The following is a 23,633-nucleotide window of genomic DNA, read 5'->3' as shown; positions in this document are numbered from 1 at the left end:
TCCCTCTTATCAACACTGTTTTGGTCACAAATCCAAAACACAGCACTGTATGAGCTACTCTGAAGAAAATTAACTCTACTGCTGCCAAAACCAGTACAGAGATTTAAGATAGTCGGTATACTGGACACATTTACATGCAGAAGTACCTTCTAAATCACTCAATCCAACCATGTGCTTTATGATTCTTTCCTTTAATGAAGTAAAAAATTATAGGCAAGAGATTGGCACTTTTTGCCACACAATGGCATCAAGGAGGATTTATTGTGCAAATTTCCTGAGGGAGGTATAATTTTAATTAATTAGCAAATTATATTTTCCAACTCAGGTTATTTGCAGCCAGAAGGTGAGAAGATTTTACTGTAGCATCTGAATGCATTAAACATTCATTCATTTACTGTGACATAAAACCCTGGTGAGATTTGAAATATTATTACTCTCATTTTAAAGCAGGAAAAAAGCCACAACTGTCCTTGCCCAACAAAATACATAAGACACTTCAAAAAGACATCTATGTCCACTTGGGATTACCTACCCATTAGAAGTTACATACATTAAAGAATTTTGCTTGACAGTTGTTTGCATTGAAAGGATTTGCTCACATAGACAAAGTTCAGGCTGAAACTCATGCCAGCTTCCTGGGTCAGATGAACATTTCTTTAGCTAAAGAGGAAAAGATACGGCAAGATTTGCTTAAAAATAGAGTTCTAGCCGAATTCTTTGACAGTAAAAGTAGAAGCCTAAGAAATAAATGGGAGGAACAATCCCCCACCAAGATTTTGCATTGAGACTGAAACAGAAATAACAAACTTACTATGAACATCAGAATAGCTCATGCCATTAGAGAAGTTAAGATACATACTTAAACAATCTTATCGTTACGGATTGTATCGACTGTGTATACTTTTTACTGTAATTTTTATTATAATATAAACCATTATACACTGTAATAACATACTAATCATGTCAGCAATTAGCTTAGATGCCCTCTGGACTGATACAGCAGGCTAAATGAGGAAAATGCCAGTATTATTTCCTTATCATGACATCATTATTTAAAATGAGTTTGAGAAAAATCTAGGGAATTATGAACAACTCAGATGCCAATACTGGTAAATTAGTGGCAGAAGTTATGAAGAAGTAACAATCACCTGGAATAGGATGACTTGGGAAAAGTAAAAACAGGCTTAGCAAATGATAGGAACACTACAAAATCTATGGAGAGTTGCTCTCTGTAGGCAAGGTGCAAGTGAGTGAGGAGCTCTGGGTGATGGCTGTTGTGGTGGGTTCTGCAAACACTCAGTACCCCCCCTCATCAATGAGACCTGCCAAAAGGGAGCTGCCAGATGAAAAGAAGGGAAGTCCTAATGCAGAAAAAAGGAGGGAAAACATTTGGATTGGAATCAATAATACTTTTTTCACAGAGGAGGGCAAATCCTAGCATAATTGTGTTCTGCTGAGATCTACTGCATCTTGGATGGCATGAAGAATGATTTTGTCTTATGCAGAATCTCAAATGACACAATGACACTAACAAGCATGAAGTTCAAAAGAAAAATAGCAATATTTCTACAGTTTTGGAACTCTTATTCTCAAGGGACTACAGAAATTAGAGGTTTTTATTTGGTTGGTCAAATTTGTATAGGATAATCCATTTGGGATTAAAGACAAAAACACTTCTAGGGAAGTACTGTTATACACTTCTATTCTCATAAATTTCTTTGCTGTCTAACAGATACTGCATTAGACTACTGTCTTCATGTTAAAATTTTCACCACAAGGGAAATGTGTGCAGATTTAGAAATGTGAGAATACTCAGTTAAATTGGGAGCACCTTTTAACGATGTGATATTTTTCCCTATTTTTTCAGTCTCTGATAACATTACAAAAAAACCTTTGCTGATACTTTATGAACAAAACCACTAACATACATTTCAATTTTCCATACACATAATTTACACAGTATGAGTATATTGTATAAAAATTACATGATCTGTTATGGATATATCAGTAGAGGGAGATTAGTTTAGCAAGGTAATTCAATCTTTAGGTTTCTCTTTGGTGTATTTGTTTCTTCCTATCTAAAAGATTCAAATATACACCAACATCAATAAGCTCTTTTCTGAATTTAAAAAAGCCCAACAAAACAAACAAAATTACTATGTTTTACACAAATTCAGATGCTGTGACAGAATTGTTTTCCTTTTTAATTGAACCATTGTTTAGAGAGATTGTAAGTATAGTAATTCATCATACTGATGTAAAAAATTACATAGCTGCATAGATCATCAGTCTATTTATATAGCTGGATATTTTTGCAGGATAGAAGAATTTTCCTGGAGAAAGTAAATTTCCTGGATTGGATTAATGTTTTTTACATACACTTTCACATAATCTATGCTTCTTCTAACAACGACTTTTGTTGCCATATCTGCCTAAAGAATACATCAATTGAAAAACTACCTCAGAAATGGCAATGTAATACTTTTATTCCTCTCAGTTATTTCAACATCACTCAAGAGTATCAAATTTTCACCTCCAGATTTTGGTCAATATAAAATGATGCCCCATAGAAACTAGTAGAATGGTAAAACCTATAGTAGGTAAATGCATACTGTGTGCATAGCAACCACACAGATCTATCATTAATAACTCACATTAATGTCACATATATTGTTTTATTTTCCTCTGTAAACTCCACTATATCTCCAGCTGCTTTCTTCCATTTTCTCTAATGCCTTTAATAATGCAGATTACTGTGGTTTGTCTTGTCTGATAATTTTAGGGTCATAAAACCTCTTTCAGAAACAGTGTCAATATTCACATATGACACTTGGTTTCATTTAAGCTGAGCTTGTTTGTTTCTGCAGCAGCATGTTTTCCAGGTCAGCATTCAAATTTATCTGTCTCCTTGTACAGTTCATATAAAAACTGATAATTGGATATATTTTCTATCATAACCCTAGATCACCTGTAAAGAGATTGGAAAATTACTCTTAGTGTCAATATAACAACTGCAGAAAGTGAGGAAAAAATAATGCTAATTAAAACAATAAGGTTAATGGCATGGAAGAACATTTTCTTTCTGCAGCAAGTAGCACATCTGGAAGAGGCTTCACATCTTCAAACATACAACACCTCTCCTCCACAAAAAAAACTACCCAACAATACTGCACAGATGTCCTGTAAATAAATATCACACCACAGCAGCACAGCTACTGGGTTTATGGTGGACTTATTAAAACAATTCTCCACACTTCAAAATTGAGTTAACAATGTATATTCAGTGACATAGTGTGTGGACCCTAGCTAGCAGCTACGCCCCCCTCACTCATTTGCTCACTCCCTTACTCCTCCTGCAGCAGGATGGGGGAGAGAATCAGAAAGGCGCAAAGGAGAACTTGTGGGTCATGATAAAGACAATTTAATAAGTGAAGAAAAACCCCACAACATGTGCAAGAAAAGAAAAATAAGGCATTAATTTACCCCTTCCCATCAGCAGGCAGATGTTTACCGCTACCTGGAAAGCAGGGCCTCGGCGTGCGTAATGGTTACCTGGAAAGACAAATGCCGTAACCTTAAATGTCCCTCCTTCCTCCTCATTTCCCTGAGCTTTTAATTCAGATTACAAGGTCATATGCCATGGAACATCTCTGTGGTCAGTATGTGTCAGCTGTCCCGCCTGCATCCCTTCCCAACATCTTTCACACCACCACCCTACTTGCTATGGGTGCAGCGTGAGAAATGGAAAAGTCCTTGGTGCTGTGGAAACACTGTTCAACAATAGCTAAAACATCAGTGTGTTGTCAGCCATTGGTGTGTTTTAGTCACAAATCCAAAACACAACGCCATATGGGCTGCTATAAAGAAAATTAACTCCATTGCAGGCAAACCCAATATAATCGCCTCTTACTCCATACCATTTATGTTGTGCTCACTAGTGGGTCCCCCATTATCCAATACATCCTCATTAACCACCTTCTCCCTCCCCATCCTTTGATATATACACAGGCTTATATATTCCCTTAGTCTGTGGGCCACCTCTGTAAAATCTCCCTAAAATGTCCATAAAATATCCAGAGTCCGTTCAGCCCATGGCTTGGGTTCTGTCTTATGGTGAGTGCTCAGGAGAGGAGAAGTGGTGTGGTGTGTTGAGTTATTGGGCACCGAAGTCAGCTCAAGGCAGGTCACTGTTGCATTTGTCTAGCTTCTTGCAAGGCTCATCTTCCTGCTGTAGTACCTCCTCTAAGGTACAGCTCAGATCACAGGTTACCACAGCTTAAAGGTATATCCATTGCAAATGAATATGTAACTTATTTTAAATGGCTTCTTTTGTTGCTGTTTTTGCCAGTCTCACAGCTGCTTTAGTCCCTTATCCTCTCTTACTAAAAATGACCAAATTTCCCTATCAAACATAACCATTTTTTGTTTGTTTACATAATCGGGCAAGATAGACTTAGTATGTTCTAACAAACATTTAGCACTATTTTGTTGCAAGGTTAATCTCTGACAGAGCTTGTGCTTCCTAAAACAATTACACATTGTAAAAATGAACAAATATATTTCTTTCTGCAGGAAAAACTCTCTAGCATGCTTTGAAATCATATGCAAACCATCAGTGTAGGTGATTTACATTTCTGTTGGCCTGTTATGATATGCACGTTTTTTGTGTTAGCTTCCAGCTCTGTTGCTGGTGGTGTTGTTTGATACTTGACATGAAAACTCCTCAGGTGTGCTTCCTTCAACATGTTTCTCTTTCTTACCTTATGATAGCAAAGGATATGATTCCTCCTTCCTCCAGTAAACTTGAGTTAGTAGGTGTCAGACACTGGAATAAATTTACATTATATTTATATAGTCTATCATCTTATTCAAGGTCACTGAGGTATGAAACGAATCATATTATACTGTCTGTTTCCTTACTTCAGGCAGTTATCACTGAGACCAAAAGTATCTTTCTGTCTGCTTTCAGAGGGCAAGATAAACATTAATGTGGTTCCAAAAAAATTCATTTAGTGTTGACAAGAGTTTAGAGTTAGGTCTTAAGTTCTTATTCTCTCCTCTCGTTTCCTCCAGGGAAAGAACCTGGTTGCCTTTTCTTCAGGTTTCCAGCTCTCATTTTCTTTTCAAAAGTAACACATTTTCTTTTTGAAATTTCTCCTTCTCACATTGCTGCTGGTCACAATAACCCTTTATGAAGAGAAAAGTAGATATGATTAAAATGTCCCTTAGTGGGCTTGATGAAGACATGGTAATGGCAGCAATTTCCATGCAATTTTCATAAAATACCTCAGCACTTACTGAACGTCTAAGTAGCTCTTAAGTACTAGAACTTTTAATCCACCTTGTCTAATTGTACACATTCCTACTTAGAAATGTTCTGAACAGTTCTTACAAGAAGAAGAATGTTCTAGAAATTAATATTGGGAGGTTATGCAATGTCCTTATGAAAACTGAGTACATTCTGTTAAACCATATGTGTGTACATGTGTGCATGTGCACATGTAAAGATCATTGCTTGCAAAAAGAAACTTCTAAGCTTTCACAGAAAAATAAGTAAAAAATTAATTTAGAGCTTGTGCTGAAATAAATCTGATTATTTTTTTTAATTGGACAGACACCAAATATAGCTGCTTTAAATTGGTCAAAGTAATTTGATATAAACATTTTCCTTGGGTTACTAGTGTATATCTCTGAAGCATGCTGAAGAAACAAAATATTAGTATTTCTGTATTTTTTAAAAGGATTCTTCATTAGATACTACACATGAATTACAGATGGCATTATTCCTGTTGTTTTTATTAAGCACCTGCAACAAGAACTAATCTGTCATGATATTGAAATAAATTGCAGTGAAGAGTAGGAAAAGCAATAGTTAAGCAGTTTAACTTTTATGTTGAATATGCTTGTTCACATATTGGCTCAAGTTTTCTTCAAATGCATTCAACCACAAGTTTTGCATTGACTTTTGTAGGAGCTAGATAAGAATTTCCAAGGGCAAAAGCTATTAACTGTAACGTGTATTATTAATGTGTTTATGTCTCCCTTACTATATTTATTATAAGCACATTAATGAAAATGCCATGAATATTAAGGCTGATTTATAAGAATAGGGTACTGTTTACAGCTAGATTACTGCACACTGGAAATATTTTATTTAACTTAGCTACATGTATTTGCAATTTATTAAGACGCTTGTATCACTCCAAAGAACAGTCTCTATTAAGAAGATCAATGACCTGCAGGTTTACAATGGTTTTTTTCTGAACCTCAGTTTTGAAGGGGTAAGATTTTTAAAATTTGTATTGAGAATAAATTTTTATGCAAGAAATTTACCAAATAATACAAATATACTCATAAGGTATGTCATAACCCTTTTTGAGATAATAAAGCAGAATTTAATAACATTAACAAATATACAGATAAAATATATAAAGTCCCAAACTAGTCTTCTTGTCAGGTACCACCTGTTCTCCACATTCTGTATAGGAAATGACAACCTTATATATATAGGGGGGGGAAGGTATTGTTCAGCCTGGAGAAGAGAAGGCACTGGGGAGACGGTATAGTGTCCTTCCAGTACCTAAAGGGGGCCTGCAGGAAAGCTGGAGAGGGGCTTTTTGCAAGGGCATGTAGTGATAGGACAAGGGGGAATAGCTTTAAACTAATAAAGGTAGATTTAGATTAAGATATGTAGATAGATTAGATATTAAGAAAAAATATACTTACTGTGAAGGTGATGAGACACTGGCACAGGTTTCCCAGAGAAGCTGTGGATGCCCCATCCCTGGAAGTGTCCAAGTCCAGGCTGGATGGGGCTTTGAGCAGCCTGGTCTAGTGGCAGGTGTCCCTGCCCATGGCAGGGGGGTTGGTACTTGATGATCTTTAAGGTCCCTTCCAACCCAAACCATTCCATGATCCTATGATTCTGTGATAAGCTGAAATGGAAGCTAAATTGAGAGCTGAACCAGATAATCATTATAGGTCCCTTCCAACTAAAAATATCCTATTCCATTCTATGTTATGCTATGCTATGCTTTTACATTCTAAAAGATACAGGAAAGCACTACCATTAGACACCTAACTTCCAGGAAACCTTGGTTCACGGTCCAGGAGCTACATCATAGAAGATACAGCCTAAACAGATGTGGCCTCGCAGAGGTAGATACAGATATAAGAGAATGAAATTACACTTGCTAGGATCCATGACAGCTGAAAAATCCGTATCCATACTCTGCAGCTTTTAGTAGAATGCTGTATTAGAGTGTCATGTAGTACTAAGGAAAATTAAGTTTGGTGAAAAAGGGCAGCATTTGTGAAAGTTTCCTGGAAGTTCCTGCAAGATATCAGAAACTGCAAATGCCCTCCTGAAATATCTGGCCAGATAAGTTAGTATGGGGGGAATCAGTGAGTAACTGACCTTGTGACCAAGAATATATTGTTTTTCTTGAACTTATTTTTATAATACAAACTAGATTGATGTAGCTCTGAAGGTTACAGTAAGACTTAGGAAGTGAGGGTCAAGCATCTGTGATGAGTGTTATGAATCCCTGAGTGAATAGAAGAAATTAGTTTTTCATATTACTTATGAACTTTTAAAAAGTTATATAGGAAAGCTGAGGGATTAAAACAACAGAAAAGAAGGTTCTGACCTAACATGAAGAACTAGCACCAGCACACCAGAAGCAGTAGCAGAACCTGAACTCCCCTTCTGTGATGCATAAAATCTGTCAGCCATATCTTTCTTTATTTGTAGTAGACATACAGGTAATTTGAAGTTAATGAAGTCACACTGTAGGTAATGTAGCATGTCAGTCTGTTTGCATTTTAACGTAATATGGTGTGCTGGGTCTGTCTGTGCTCGACAGAGAACTCCTTTCCCAACTCCCTTGAGAATCCATTTGGAGAATGGACCAAAACTATCCTTCAGTCAACAGGCAGGCAACAAATGGAGCCGCGCATGCCTCAAGAGTGTTGCCCTAAACTTCAGGCTCATTTTGTATTTGAAAACAGACCATGAAATATTCTACAAAAGATACATATATATCCATACATCTCAGGAAACAGTTATATCTCTTAGTGGAGGGGTTTGTAGCTAAAGCATGTCAGTTTTCAATTTGTGTCAGAAGTACAACTTCTCTTCAGAGAAAAGAAAATAACTGTTCTTTTTGAAATTTATTAAATTTTCTCTGTGAAGTTACAATAATACCTACATATACACAAACTATTCTCAGGGCATTTGCAATACATACTGCACATTTGCTCTAAATACATATTTACTTATTGTAAGTCTCATATTTTTACAATATTAAGTACAGTAGGTAAGCTTCAATCACCAATACATAAACTAATTTAACTTGATAATTTGTTATGGTCTGGTCAGAGTTCCAATGTAATGTATTCATCGTATAAGGTATTTGCCATGTCATGGTTGTCAAAATGAGCTACTAAATATTGGACTTCTTAAACTGTGGACCAAAAAGAGCAACATGATATTAAAAATCCCTAGTATTTTTTAAAGGACACTAAGGACAAGCACTGGCATGCAGGGTTTTTTTTTTTACAACAGTTACATATGTAACACTTATTTAAGTTTTAAAATCAGAAAACTGGTCTCAGTTGTTTTTTTCTAACAAGGAAATGGATAATTAGCTGTGAAATGTCTACATATAAGCAAAATGCCTCCAGACTTTATCAACAATGATATCTACTTAAAGTGGCAGGAATACTCTAAGGGAATTTGGCTATTTTCAGACATTCTCTGAAACAAAATCCAAAACCCCAAACCATAATATTTTCTTTATTTAGTGAAAAGCAATAATTGTTTTGGTTTATATGATATTAATATAGAATGATGAAAACACATTTAAAGGTAAGTGGGCAAAACTTGCCATAATTGTTGCTTATGTTCAAGTAATTAAAAGGCACAGCAGCTAGAAATACAGCACTCTGACTGCAGAATATATTGCATAAAAACTCAGGGATGCCATCAAAATTATATTTTGTAAGCTGCAAAATTCTATCAAATATTCATATATCTTAGCCTCATTAAATTACAGCTTAGTGAAAAATATGTTGTTCCGTGGATGTAATTAAAAGATCTCAAAAATTTTTAAACAGTCCTCACCATGCTGCAAAGTGCCTTTGCACTTTCAGTGATAACATTACCATTCTCAAGAAAACAGTAATCTTTTGCATATGTAAATACTTATTTTAAAAGTAATCTGTTGGACCAGTGGCTTCCAGACCATGGTATGAAAACTAATCAATGTCCAGAAAAGTGTCATAGTGATCCTCAGATAATCCTGAAATTATAGCAGCTTTTACTAATTTAAAGTCTACTTGAAACTTACCTATGTTAGAACTGTCCTCATATTACTTTCCAACTTTACATAATTTTCACATTCAAAAGCTTATTTTGCTATCAAATAGTTCATGTGATTGATTTGTGATTGATGATCATATCTTAAACAGACTTTTAATCATCTTTGACCACTGAGGTCTGGTTTGGGAAACAAGCTGATTCTAGCAGCCAGCTGATCTAATTGCTAAATCAGATCAATGGGTTTTAGCAGGGAGAACACGTTGCTTCAAAAGCATGAACTAGACTGTCATGTACTTTTTAAATAATAACAAGCTGCAGTTAAAATCTATATAATTAGCTGCTTCCCCCACCCCCCCCAACCCCCACCCCCCCGGCATGACTTTGAAGACTTTTTATAGAAACAATCCATGTTACAGGAAAAATTCTTAACCTATATTTTATAGGAAATATGTTTTATCCTGCTTTCCTGTATCCTTGATTTCTCCATAAAGTGTAATGCTTAATTGTATTTAATTAAATGGACACAGCCCCGTTAAATCTCCTATCCTCAAAGAACAAATACTGGTGGGTTATAAATAATCAAAGCTATGTAGAATATGAGTGAATGATGAACAGCTACTGTGAGAGAGGGAAATTACTTTACAAATTCCACTGAAATGCACATGAAGGGCTTTATTAATGAAAATGGAGAAACTTTGTATGCCTGGTGGAGCATGGTCATTCATTTCATGAGTGTACAGAGTAAAGGAGGAAGTAATGAGTCCATTCCAGATTGCTTGGTTGTTACAAGAAATGCTTAGATAACATTCCTTGCAGATGGAGGATTTCCAGAGAAGCCGTCTCTTTGCGAAAGGGGGAGTCAAGGAGGGTCTGATAGGGCTTGAAAGGAAGGTAATGCTAAATTTACTTTTCAATAAAGATCATGAGAAAATTATCAGACCATTCCAGATAACTGGCCAGTCCACAGCTTGAAGTGGCATCATGACCAAGTCCACAGAGACACCATCTCTTCGGTGATATTTTTAGGTCAGTTTGATTCCTTGGTACCTTTCAAGGAAACTAGAGACATAGACATCTTTGCCATACACCCGTCTTCTGTAGTGTGAACATTATGTAGTGGTAATATAGGCACTGCCCTAAAAGCACTGTCGTGAATACAAAAATTTCAGGGTGAGACTTAAACTTTTCCTTGCAGTGACACAAATAAGCCAACACTCTTTGATTCAGAATAAACACACACTTACAAAACACTGTAAATCTAATAATGCAAACTATTTTTTCATGTTGCTATATCGCAAAAGTAAAAAAAATCTAGTTTGCATTTCCTCACCTCAGTTGAGTACACCAGCCCCTGTAAGAGCAGAGTTCCCATGCCCCTGTCTTAAACATGTAAAAGGTAGCACACAAATCCTATTATAATCCATATTAAAAAAAAAAACAAACAACAACAAAAACAAAACAACAACCACACACACCACACACACACCCCGACAAAACAACCCAAAAAATCTGTGTCTAAAGCCTCTTTTCAAAGGATGTCATGTTCCTTGAGTTAGATAACCATTCTCTGGAAGGTTTACCTGTCTTTGTTCTCTAATATCATACTTCCAGAGTAGTGCCATGCAGAGAGTCTGGAAGACTTCCACAACTACATGTCTCATCCACAGCATGATTTTTTTGAACTTCCCTATACATCCTGCTTGCATGGAAGGGAAACCTGGAGACATGAACCATTAAAGCCCAGATAAGATGCACAGTTTTCTAATCTAAACTCTGGAAAAAAAGTAGACTACCACAGCATTCATCTACAGGTCAGTTTGATACAGCCTTTAAGAGCAGGAGAGAGCAACCACACTCTGAAGCTACATCAACCTCTGGCAACAGATGATTATGAAAATTAGAGGGAGGAAAAAACACTAGGATACCAAATACTGATTTTCTAAAAGAATCTCTTGCAACAATTTACTCAATCTCTGTGTCCTTAAATGAAGTTATCAGGGATTCAAATTTCTAAACATTTTGTGTTGTACTGTAAGTACATACCTTTATCAAAATCAGATTGTTGCTGTAGCTGCTTTGAGTTTCTCAAGAGTAACATAAAATGTTAAAAGCATACCAATGAAGATGGCAAATATTTAGATTTCAAATACTGAATTAACATTATTTGTGTATTTCAAGCATAATGATGTGTTCTGTTAACATCCACTTTGAGACTTTTTGTAGAACCTGTGTTATGTCTGTAATAAAGAAAACAAAACAAAACCAAAGAAGTTTTTCCCTAACAGAAACTTACATGAAATGGAAATAAAATGGAAAGAGCATGGCAAGAATTCATGGAAATTACCACTATGACACATCCAACAGTTAATGTACCCTGTAAGCCACTTCAATTTCACCTTCAGAGAAACACATGTGGATACAACCTTTCAAACAGGCATACTTTGTTTAATTTAAGAATTAAGTTTGGGTGGAGGGAGAATTTATCTTTGAAGAAGTGTTTACCAAAGGCTTCTAATGTACTCAGTATTTATGAGCTGTTACACCCAATAAAGCTGGTTGGGTCCAAAAGAAACCTTCACTTATAAAGAGTTTTTAAAGAGTTAGACCTGTACTGAATTGGACTCCTGGATTATAAGTGTTCGTTTGATTGAAGTTTTCTTTTAGGAACTTTGCAGTCTTGTATCAATGGTCCTGATTTAGAGGTTGGTTGTTTTTTTTTTCTGAAATCCATATATTTTGATTCCTCTGGAGGAGTACAACTGTGCAAGCCATAAAAGAGACCAGAAAGTTGATTTTCAAAATCAAAAGCTGCCTATCCTCCCTATATAGCAGGGTCTCCTTTCTATGACTGATTTAAAGAGATGATCAAACACATGCACGGGGCCAAAAACCAAACAAGTCTGCACAAACATATCCTTCAGTAGCTACAGAATGAATCTATTACTTCAGTGGGGCGTGAAAAAAAAGTTTGTAATTATTCACTTGACTGACAAAGCCTGAGCTGTAAAAAGACTGAAGCTAGTAAATCTGGAGAGAGAGACAATAGGAAAAACTTAGGAGAGGAAAGTTTTGCTAGTTTTTGTTCGAGCAGGTTGTGCTACAGCAATAAAAGTCAATTGACCAATTTAGAACATGGAAACAATCACTGCATCATACTGGACACAATGAAAGTAGCAAAAGAGCACAGATGTAAAGCTCTCTAAGCCTGCTGCTTTTCCATTGGATTAACAGGGCAGACTGGTGCTTCCAAGTGAAAGGACAAATTCAGGTTTAGTAGTCTGTAACATTGGTTTAAAATGAATAAAAATGTTGTTCTCTAGAATGCTTAAAAAGGGATGATCCACACTCGAGTTTTCAATTCAAATCCCAAAGTTATATGTTGCAATAGTGCATTGCCCCAAAGCAGTGAAAACAGATTGTTCTTTATTACCATGCAGCCCAATCTCATTTAGTGAAAAAAAACCCAACAAAACAAAAAAACAAAAAAACCCAACCAACCCTGTATTTTTTGATGTAATGTAATAGGTTTGACTGGCAAGGGTTTGGTAGTGGAGGGGGCTACAGGGGGTGCCTCTGTGAGAAAATGCCAGAAGCTTCCCCCATGTCCAAGAGAACCAGTGCCAACGGCTCCAAGATGGACCTACCACTGACCAAGGCTGAGCCCATCAGCAAAGGTGGTAGTGCCTCTGGGATAATGTCTTTAAAAAGGATGGGGGGCAGGGGGTGTGGGGTGTGGTGGGGGCAGGAATCTGCAAAAAACCTGCAGCAGAAAAGGGAGTGAAAATGTTTGAGAGCAACAACTCTGCACACACCAAGGCCAATGAAGAAGGAGGAGAGGAGCAGTTTGAGTTACTGGAGCGGGAATTCCCCTGCAGCCCATGGTGAAGCCCACGGTGAGGCAGGCTGTGCCCCTGCAGTCCATGGAGGTGAACAGTGCAGCAGATATCCACCTGCAGCCCATGGAGGACCCCACACTGGAGCAGGTGAATGCCTGAAAGAGCTTGTGAATCAAGGGAAGCCCAGCCTGAAGCAGGTTTATTGACAGGACATGTGAGACCCTTGGGGGACCCACACTGGTGCAATCTGTTCCTAAAGGCTGGCACCCCATGGAAGGGACCCATGCTGGAGCAGTGTGTGAACTGCAGCCTGTGAGAAGGACTCACATTGGAGAACTTCATGCAGAATTGTCTCCCATGGGAGGGACCCCAGGCTGGAGCAGAGGAAGAGTGTGAGGAGGAAGAAGCAGCAGAAACAATGTGTGATGAACTGACCATAACCCCCGTTCCCCATTTTCCTGTGCCCCTTGTAGGGAGGAGGTAATGAAATTGGGAATTAAGTTAAGCCCAGGAAGAAGGGAGTGGTGGTGGGAATGTTTTTTTCTTATTTGAATGGGAAGAAATTAAATAAATTTACCCACGTTGAGTCTGTTTTGCCCATGAGCATAAATGAGTGATCTCTCTGTTCATATCTCAACTCATAAGCCGTTCATTATATTTTTTCTCCCCTGTCTGGTTGAGGAGGGGAGTGATAGAACAGCTTTGGTGGGCACCTGGTGTCTAGCAAGGGTCAAACCACCACATACATAAAACCAATCTTGCTGAAAATTTTACTTAAACATTAACATACAATCAAATTATAATTGGCTGAGTTGGTTCTAGTCCTTTTAAAAGGGCTCATGGTGGCTTATGCATACAATGAAAATATTAAAGATACAGAAAGAATGCCTGTTACAAAATATACATAAAGAATATCTGCAGGAGTTGAACAGAGCCCCATCAGAAACTAAATTTTTTATTCTTTCAGAGATTTTCATGAAGACTTCAGACTACTGCTATCAGTTTTGAAATGAGGAAAATAGTATGAATTGGCAAAAAAAATTAGTTACCAACTCATATAGAATAAAACAATAGCAGTTGAAGTGGCCTATTTCACAAAGACCACAAGTTCGTATGATTCCTCTAAATGTTCCTCACACTATGTGAAACAGAAAGGATGGATAAAAGGGGCTAAAAGCACTACTAAATCTCCACCTAAGTTATCTTCAAAACATTAGCTGATGTGATCGCTGCTGTAAGAGTAATAGTGGAGCTTCCAGAAAAAAGAAGGAAGGTGAAAGCTCACATGTACTCAGGCAGAAAAGAAGAAGCATGGAAAAAAGGCATCTTCAAAACAACAGAAGACCTTAGATGGCTATGTTCAAATCCATAAAGGCATGCACTTGTCTAATGAAAGATACTATAAAGCTGAAATTTGGGAACCACAAATTGACTGCTGCCTATAAATTCACCAGCTTCTTGGATAAGGTGGAGTTCAATATTTTGAGGGTAAATACTCTGTATAGGATCCAAGTTATACCACCAAAGCACTGGAAGGAATTAATGCATACAGGGTGTTTAAAGGAATATCATCTTTTGGAGAACATAGTGAACACTGTTGCAGACCTTTTTTTAGCCAAAAACGAGCTATCATCAAACATGATAATTATAACATAGACATTTATAAATGTGAAGCTTAAATAAGCTAAATGATCCTAAAAGATAGATTACATTTTATTTTTTGAAACAGATATTTAGACTTAAGATTGCAGAAAACTTTAAGACACTGGAAAATGTATATCAAATTAATTCATGCTTATAATGATGTGATTACCTAAAAGAAGGTGACATTTACTTTTACCTGCTATATAGAATGTAGTTGTTGCTACCTACATGTTTACCTTTTGGAGTATGTTCAGAAGAAGAAATTATAGCCTACAGGAAACATACTTGACTTTACAAATGCATGTAGGTATATTGACATAGTATATCTACATCCTTCCCACATGCACAGTCACAGACTTGTTGATCTGACATATATATACCTCATACCTAGCATTCATTAGGACTTCAGATGGAACCTGAAGTTTACATCCCATGAACTCTGTCAGATGAGGCAATAGACCAGCTTTTCAAAATTTATTTATTTAAAGCTTTTACTAAAATGGTTTTGACTGACAGATAGGAATTTGGAGTGCCCCTCCCTTCATTTTAAACGAGTGGAAACTTTTTCTAGAACATGCCAGCTGGAAAAAGAGCTGAACTGAAAACTGTCCTGGAAATAGATTTTGCAGAACAATCAAAAGCATGGAAAGTGTCATATAACAGCGTATGAATGGCAAGAATAAAGTTACCTGGACTCGAGTGTTTTAATAAAGAAGAAATAGGTGATAATGAAAATAACAGATAACAGATTAAATGTGATTAAAAAGAAACATTTTTACCTGACATAATTTACTGCATCAAGATAATGAACTACAAACGAAGCATTGAAATGTGATTGATAAACATATTTATTATTTTGTACAGTGTACAGCACTTCATGGAACTAATTACCTAATGATAACACAGAATTATAATGTATGTTCGTCCTTCAGTTTCCTGACTTTTTATGACATCATTGACGTTTCTAGTTTCCTTGTAGCAGGGGCAATTGTACTACAGCTTCAGTGTGACATCTCTCAATGTCAAATTGACTGATTTTAAAATTTTAAAACTTGGAGTGAAAAGTTAAAATAAAATATTTATTTTTCATTCCAAAATCTAGATTTGTACATAGATACATATAAACAGAAGATTTAAGTTGTAATATTAAGACATTCCTAGTAAGTATGTTTTGTTTATGCTCCATATTATAGGAAAATAAAAAGAGAGAAGAAACTGCCTCTTAGATACTCATGGCAGTAAATAACTGCTGGAATACATACTATTGACCATGGACTACTATTCTAAAGCAGTTTCTGCTGTCTTGGCTTATTCGCTTACCCTAGTAGCCTGAATATTTAAAATATGTCTTCAATAATGAAACTTCCAGTTACAAAGCTCCCTGCTGAGAACACTTACTTGAGACTATTAACATTTTGTCTTTTAATTTAAAGAAAATTATCTTTTTAGCTTCTTCATTTCCATCTTTTTTCTTTCTGGTCAATGAGTCAAAAAGAAAATAAGCAAGCTTGAATCAAAGAGGCAATATAAAATATTAGTCCTGAAAATGAATGTTAAATTATATGCAATATGTTCATTTTTATCCTTTTAATGAGGGGGAAAGGATTATTATTAATAATACAGTACATTTCAGATCAAAGGTATCTGTAACTTTCATTGCAATTGGCTTGTCTCTGTGATTCAGATTAACTTTCTTCATGAAAGTAAAAGGTCATTAAGAAATTAAATTTTGAAAACTCTGCCAGTACAAAAAAGGGGATTAAATTGATTTCAACATTATTACATAGCAGGTTATAGGAAATTAGTTTTAAGAAATAGGTACTTTTCCATTCTAAAATTAAACACCATTTTTATTTTAAAACAGTATAGTACCCAGGATGCTTTTACAAACTCTTGAAAATGGAGGAGTTATACATTGGTAAAAAATGAAGCAATTTGAAATGCAAATTATTAAATAATCGTAAGCAGATTTTGAAAGTGACCTCTCTGACTTAAAAAATACACTTTCTGTAAAACCAGATAAATGTTCTTCAAAATAAAATGTACATTAAAGATAGTAACTGGTAATAAAATAATCTAAATTTCTATCCAATTTTGTTGCTTCAGTTCAGTCTTACAGCATCCTTACTTGCCATTGAAGTGTGGGGACTTAGATAATGCATTTGTCGGGGGTCTTCAAAAAAACAGATCATCTGTTACATGCCTACTAACCTTCATATGAGAAAAAATGTCTTGGATCACTGAATTCAGCACCCTCCTTATTATACATAAATAGCTCATGTAGTCACCTACAGAATATATGAACCTTTATCTTAAAATCAGGTAGGTTTCTAGATCCTGCAGAAACTTGGAACTTCTGCAGGGTGTTGTAGATCCTCACTCTGCTGATTGCTAGAAACTTTCTTTAATTTCCAACATACATTTATTCACTGATAATCTATGCTCATTTGTTGTTGTATCTGCATATTTTCTTTGCTTCAAACCTCCATATAGATCAGTGATTTTCTATTCGTCCTTTTTTTGTTAGAGAAAGCAAGTTAGCTTATTTTGTCTCCTCTCCATTGCTGACACTCATTATAACTACATTTTTTGAAACCAAAGTGACTCTAGTATTTCAGCTTCAATTTATTTTTCTTGTGATGGATAACAAATCATTTAGGATATTTTGAATGGGAATGAATCACTACTTTACATAATGCTAGTAATACACTCCTACCCATAATAGAAATATCAGTACTGCAAAGGGTAATAAGCATTTATATCTTAAAAAATCTCTTTCTTAGATTTTATTATCCTTTAAATGGGAATGAAAAAAGCAGGAGTGCCCTTTTAAATTAATATAGGTTTTCTTCATATTTCTAAAATATATTTCTTTCCAAAGCAAGAAAAAAACATAAAACCTAACCAAACCTACAATGATGTAGTAATGCAGTGCTTCAGAACAGCTATTGGTTATTTTCTTACAATCTTTTGAAGCTCCCTATGGACTACATAAGATGACACGAATTTTAGTAACCATTTAGACTTTTTCCTGTTTTAATGCCCTTGGTTATTTGATGTAGCATGATGGAACAAGTTTCTTCTTTACTATAATATAGGCAAAAAACACACAAAAAGTGACTGTTTTCTTCTTAAATGGAGAAAGACTCCTGAATAGCAATGATTTTTGTAATGTATATTTTAGGTTGGTATGTCTTACTGACTGCATGCAATGAGTATGTGCATCTGAGAGGGGAGGTGTTACAATCACAGGGAAGAAAAACCTGCCGTATACTAGCTGGTTAGAAAGCAACAATAAAAACTATCCTCAGAAATGTAAAGTGAATGCTTATAGCTGCCCTGCATTTGGCTAAAAAAAAAAAGGAAACCTCTTCAGACTGTGCAATATTTGAAACAGAGCTGCCTGGTAAATATTGTGTTTGGAAAACTGTTTTTTCCATTGAAATATTTACATTTTATAATGACAGTGCATTTATCCCACTGCCTATGAAAAAAAATTACATCAGGTACCCTGCATTCCTTTCTCACTGTTCAAATGTGCCAATGTTTCTGCAGACTTTCACATTAAGCTTCTGCATTGGCTTCCTTTGTATTTATAAGGTTTAGAGGAGAACAGCTCTGGCAGGAGGAAAAAGAAGACATGAAATATTTTGCCTCTGGTCTTTACATTCTCTCAATACCTGCTGGACTGGAAGAAACAGGAAACACTGTGTCAACATCCATTATATTTTCTAGCAGAATGTTATTAATGAAAAATAAATTAACCAATAATATTCCCAAGGGTGAACCCTGCAACACATTCATACGTTTTCATAAGCTAGTTTACATACTGTATCTGCCAGGTCTTGTTGATATAAACCAAGGATGACTCACTTTATGTGGTGGTTTGTGATTCTCAACACTTTTTAGACTCCGTTTAAAAAAACGTCATTCTAGCTTTAAATTCTCTGAAATGTGTCTTATGGCATTCATCATCATTCACTGAATGTAGGATTAGACTAAAAGAAATAATTGCATGAGACTTTGTTCATAATTTACAAATAAATTATTATGTAATAATATTTCCAAAAATCTACATGTACAGGAAGATTTTAAAAACTCGATTGCTAAAACAAATAAAGACAGATTTCCAGCAACTTTAGCTAGTTATCCTAGTGCATTTAGGAGCAATGCATAACAGAACCTGTTTGTGATTTGGTGCTCTGTTCCAGCATAAAATTATTTCAAGTTTCAGCAAGCTATTTCTTTAATAAAAAATATTAGAAGGAAAGCAAAACAAAACAAACACCTGTAGAAAAAAAGAAATTTCAAACTGTCTTTGGAAAGTGCTTAGAGATAAAGCAAATTTTATAAAACCAATGGCAAGTCTGGAATCCTCTAGTGAAAGCCTACAAATGGTCATAAATGCTAAGATGAACTGAGGTGATAAAGACCACAGACAAGAACAGAAACAAAGGCTGTGGAAATGCATGGTGGTACAAGGACTGAACAGGGGATTATATCATGGATCATTTGGAAGAAGTTGTCACTTTCAATATTTGCATTAGCAAATATTAGTTCTCGGCAGGGTGGCTACAGCTCAGACAAATTCAGAGACACCATCTATTCCACCCCAGAAAAGTGACCCCTGTCTCCCTCACATCCCCAACATACGGGCAGGCTGCAAACACTCTGCCTGAGTAGGTCTGGCAACAATCTTCATGTGGAGGAATCCACAGGCCTCTGGGTACACGTGTCCTCTTAGTGCACTCTCCAGCCATTACTGATCCACAATGTGTGGGCTGGAGAATGGCCTTTGGCTGTCCTAAACCCTGTCCTCTCTCATAGAAGGCACCAAAGAAAAGAATCTGTGAAAACCTTGAGTGTGGGAAAGCAATTGAATAACGTTGCCAACTACAGCTCCACAGGGAACACAAAGCAGCGACATGCAAGCCAGTGTCAGTTCACCCCCTTCAAAGATGAAAGTTATCTCAACAAAAGCTCCTAGCTAATGAACTCCAAAAAGCTGTTGATAGATGTAAAAGAATCAGCATGGTTATCTGGCATGCTACTATAACATGAGAAATCTTCAATCAGCATGAGCAAACTAATTTTTATTTCATATCCAAATCTAAAGCAAAATGAAAGGATTCTACAGCTGCTTATCCACAACTTTCTCAAAAGCTTTCCTCCAGAAAGAGCAGAGTAAATGATAGAAGCAGAGATTGTCTTTACAAAGCGGTGTTGTTTTGTTTTTGGTTTTGTAGTTACATATTTATGCAGCAGTGGCATCTTGTCTGCCAAAAAATTAGTTAAGAACTTTTTGAGTATAATGGGGAAAATTTTCATTTCTAGCACAATTATTCATAACTTTCTTCTGTTCTCTGACACCAAAACAGAGTACAGTTTCACTGACTAGGTGTTTAGGTTTTGATATTTTTTCCTTTAATTGCATCTTTTTCAGCAAAGCTATACACTACAGCGTTTTGTGAAGTGTCACCAGAGTTTCACTGCTTCTTGCCCCTAACAGTATCCCAGCTGACATAGTTAAGCGTACAAGAAGCGATAATGTTAGATAAAATTATTAGTGGTTTTACTAATGGTAAAGTGGTTTTACTAATGACTACTCTATTCCAATTAGTCGTTTCACTAATTAGTGTCTTTATGGCTAACTATGAAACTTCCCAATTGTAAAATTGTATCTTGTCCTAGTAAGCGATTTCTTTGAGCAAAGTTAGAAACATTTTAATCTCATAAATAGGGAAGTGACATTCCACCTCTGCCTCAAATAAGTGTGCAACAACAAAAAGGAAAAATGTGTACTTTTCTGCTCATTCAGAGGAACATATTATCCTTTCTCAGTCACAAGCAACATGCACAGAAACTGCCAAGCAATTAATTTATTGCATACAAAACAGATTATGGGATTACTCATGCTCATATGGAGTCACAGTAAGTAAATAAGGCATTTATTCATGTCTTATACAGCTATACTTTATTGTACTATAAAGTTGAACTATCTACCTATCTTACGGTCATCTGTCTAGAACACCAAAACACTGTACTCCCTAAGATTGCGTTGAATTACTATTTAATATTTTAAAGTTATTAAACAAAATAATAGAACTGTCTAGATAGTACCATAAAATTTTACATTTTAATTTTGAGGATTACCTAACAGAGCATCCACTTCACATGTTACTCTATTTACAAAATCATTTACCTCCTTCCACTTCACAAAATAAGGTTTCATTAAGAGATCAGTGCAGCCCAGAAAAATAAAATGAAACGCACAGAGGTTATTCAAATTCCCTTACCTCTGCACAGCTTATAGGGCTCCTTTTTGAGAAGGAACTGAGTAGACAGGTGGGGTGTGAGCGGTCCCATTGAAGAATGGCTCAAAGCTGAGAAGAACAATGGGATTTTGCCATTAACTCATTAATTCCTGTTACAAATGTTGCCCTTCAGGGCTCCTTTTTGTCATTAACTCATTAATTTCTGTTACAGATTTTGTTCTTCAGTGTTCTTAAGAGATGTATCAGTGCAGTCATATTTACTATGATAAAAAATAAATGCCTTTAACTGAAAAAGACCTGATTATCTGCTACTGAGGCTTTTCTGAAGAAAGCATCAAGTTCTTTATTCTTTTAAAGGCACAACTTTACTTGATGTTAAGAATTTGTTTGATAAATCTGAAAGACAGAAAAGGATTATTCTATTTTGTTTTTTAAAGCTGTTACTATTTCTACAGAGATTATCGAGCTGCTTACCAGGCTTTTTGTTGCTTGGTATGTGCCATAAAAGCAAATACATTTGAATTTTAGGTCTCTCTAGAAAAAATATATTCTAAATATCATGATTTAAACTGGTTAAATTTTAATCAATCAGTACATGCCTTTAGTGCTTGGTACTATACCTTCATGTACATTGGGAGGAATTTTATACGCACAATGTGAAAAGCAGTGGCGCATGAAAGTAAAGTGTTCAAGAAAGGGCAAGTGCTATCAACTTCCCTTTAGTTTATTGGTGTAAAAAGTAGAATATTGAACTTTTCAGAGATGTTAGGGCTGAAAAAAAACCCTCTAGAAATCTCTTCCACATTTAAAATCTAATGTTCTAGAACATTCATCTCACAGTAGTCAAAACATTGTTCATCACTTCACAGCAAGTACCCTCTGATCATGTCATGTATTTACTCTTGGCAATATGGTGTTACTGAAATACACTGTCTGCCAAGTTATTATTATTATGGAAATTCCTATAGGCACCCACAAATACCCTAGAAATACAGATGTGTCTTCTTATTTCTAAACATGGCCTGTTAATTTCAGTGATTACAGCAGTAATGCTTTCCAACCGGAAGAGCTCTGCACATTTGCTGAAGCTGTCCATACCGTCCACCACTGCCATGCATCTTTTATGTTGACCTTCCAGTTCTGGGTGGTTTTGTCCACTCTTGGCATTTTAACTCACTCTTTAGCCTGGTTCTAAACATCTGACTCCTTCAGATACTTTTCTTTAATGTCAACATTTTCTGTTTATTTAATTCAATGGTTCTCTGACTAGCTTATTGTTTAATGAATAGATTAATTTATTGATCACTCACCTAATGTATCTACTACCTGATTAATTAATTAGCTAATATAGCCTGTTATTTATATACTGTGAGTTGTCTGTTTACCTTAGTCTTTGATTATGTGATTTAGTTCATCCATTGTTCTATAGATTCTCTCTGATCACTGGTTTACAGTTAATTACATTGATTTCCTGCATAAATAGCTATTTCAGTATCTACTTCTTCCATTGATTATCATTTCACAGCTGTTATGCTCACAATGTATAGCCTCTGTCATATCTTCTCTGCAATGTCTTCTGTCCCTTCACATCCATACATCCATTATCTTGTGTATCACTTTCCCGTCACACATTCCTATCAGCTTTGCTCAGATACACCTGAGTTTCAGTTAGGTGCTATTAATCCTTCAATAGCCCTCTAATGGAAAGTGGACTGAAACACTTGAAAATGTCTGCAAAATTTCTCAGAAAATCTGAAGAGTGGAATGAAACCAAGCGGTACATTTCCACATAGTTATGGAAGACTGATGTACATGTGTATATATATATATATATATATATACTAATCTGTTTCCTTTTTGCTTCTAGTTATGTATTCTCTAATTTGTTTTGTTTTATTTGTTTTATTTGTATCCTCCCCACTTCCTTGCTCTGTACCTTTCTGGAATTCAAAACAAAAAGAAACAGAATATTAGGTACTTGCATAGCCTAGATTAGACCCTTGTAACTTAGCAAAGTTCTGAAAAAACTTTTGAGTCTTCAACTGAGCTGATAATACATTTAACATGATTTTGTAAGACTTAGAGTCTTCAGGCCCAAAAGGTGTACTCTAGATCTTATCAATTAAAGAGGCAATGGACCCTATCATCATCTGTCATGATCAATTTGCTAGAAATGGAGTTTTTAATTCGACTGCCAAATATCTGTGTTCTACAAGCTGACGGTGAAATGATTTCTAGCTACAGAAATTGAGGTGAAACATATGTTCTTACATTTATTCCTTTAAATATAAATAATAAAAATGTCTATCCAAGTCATTGACTAGTCCTGCACACCACTGTGGCAACCTCACCTACTTTCCATGTCCTAGACATCAGTCCACACACCTTTCTAAATATTTCCAGAAGACTGTCAAATTCAAAATACTTACAGGCAAAAGTAAGAAGTCAAACTGAAACCTCAACATTTTCAAAAGTCAGATATTGAGACCTTCTAGGGAACCAGTTCATGAGCCATAGATGTACTGTTGAATAAACTTTGGGTATATTCAGTCAAAG

The 23,633-nt window shown here is 35.8% G+C and overlaps 1 long non-coding RNA gene across 1 annotated transcript; it reads right to left on the bottom strand.

The window, feature by feature from the left end:
- Nucleotides 1-1,880: 1,880 nt before the first annotated feature.
- Nucleotides 1,881-23,632, bottom strand: LOC129735389 (uncharacterized). Its single transcript, XR_008730966.1, has 4 exons — nt 23,507-23,632; nt 21,099-21,185; nt 6,727-6,935; nt 1,881-5,187 (listed from the first exon to the last, which is right to left on the bottom strand). It is a non-coding gene; the product is annotated as an uncharacterized LOC129735389 (long non-coding RNA).
- Between the last annotated feature and the right edge of the window lies 1 nt (nt 23,633).

This window comes from Falco cherrug, chromosome 2 (genome assembly GCF_023634085.1).
Source record: "Falco cherrug isolate bFalChe1 chromosome 2, bFalChe1.pri, whole genome shotgun sequence".
Taxonomy (NCBI): domain Eukaryota; kingdom Metazoa; phylum Chordata; class Aves; order Falconiformes; family Falconidae; genus Falco; species Falco cherrug.
This window is presented reverse-complemented; position numbering and strand designations above follow the sequence as displayed.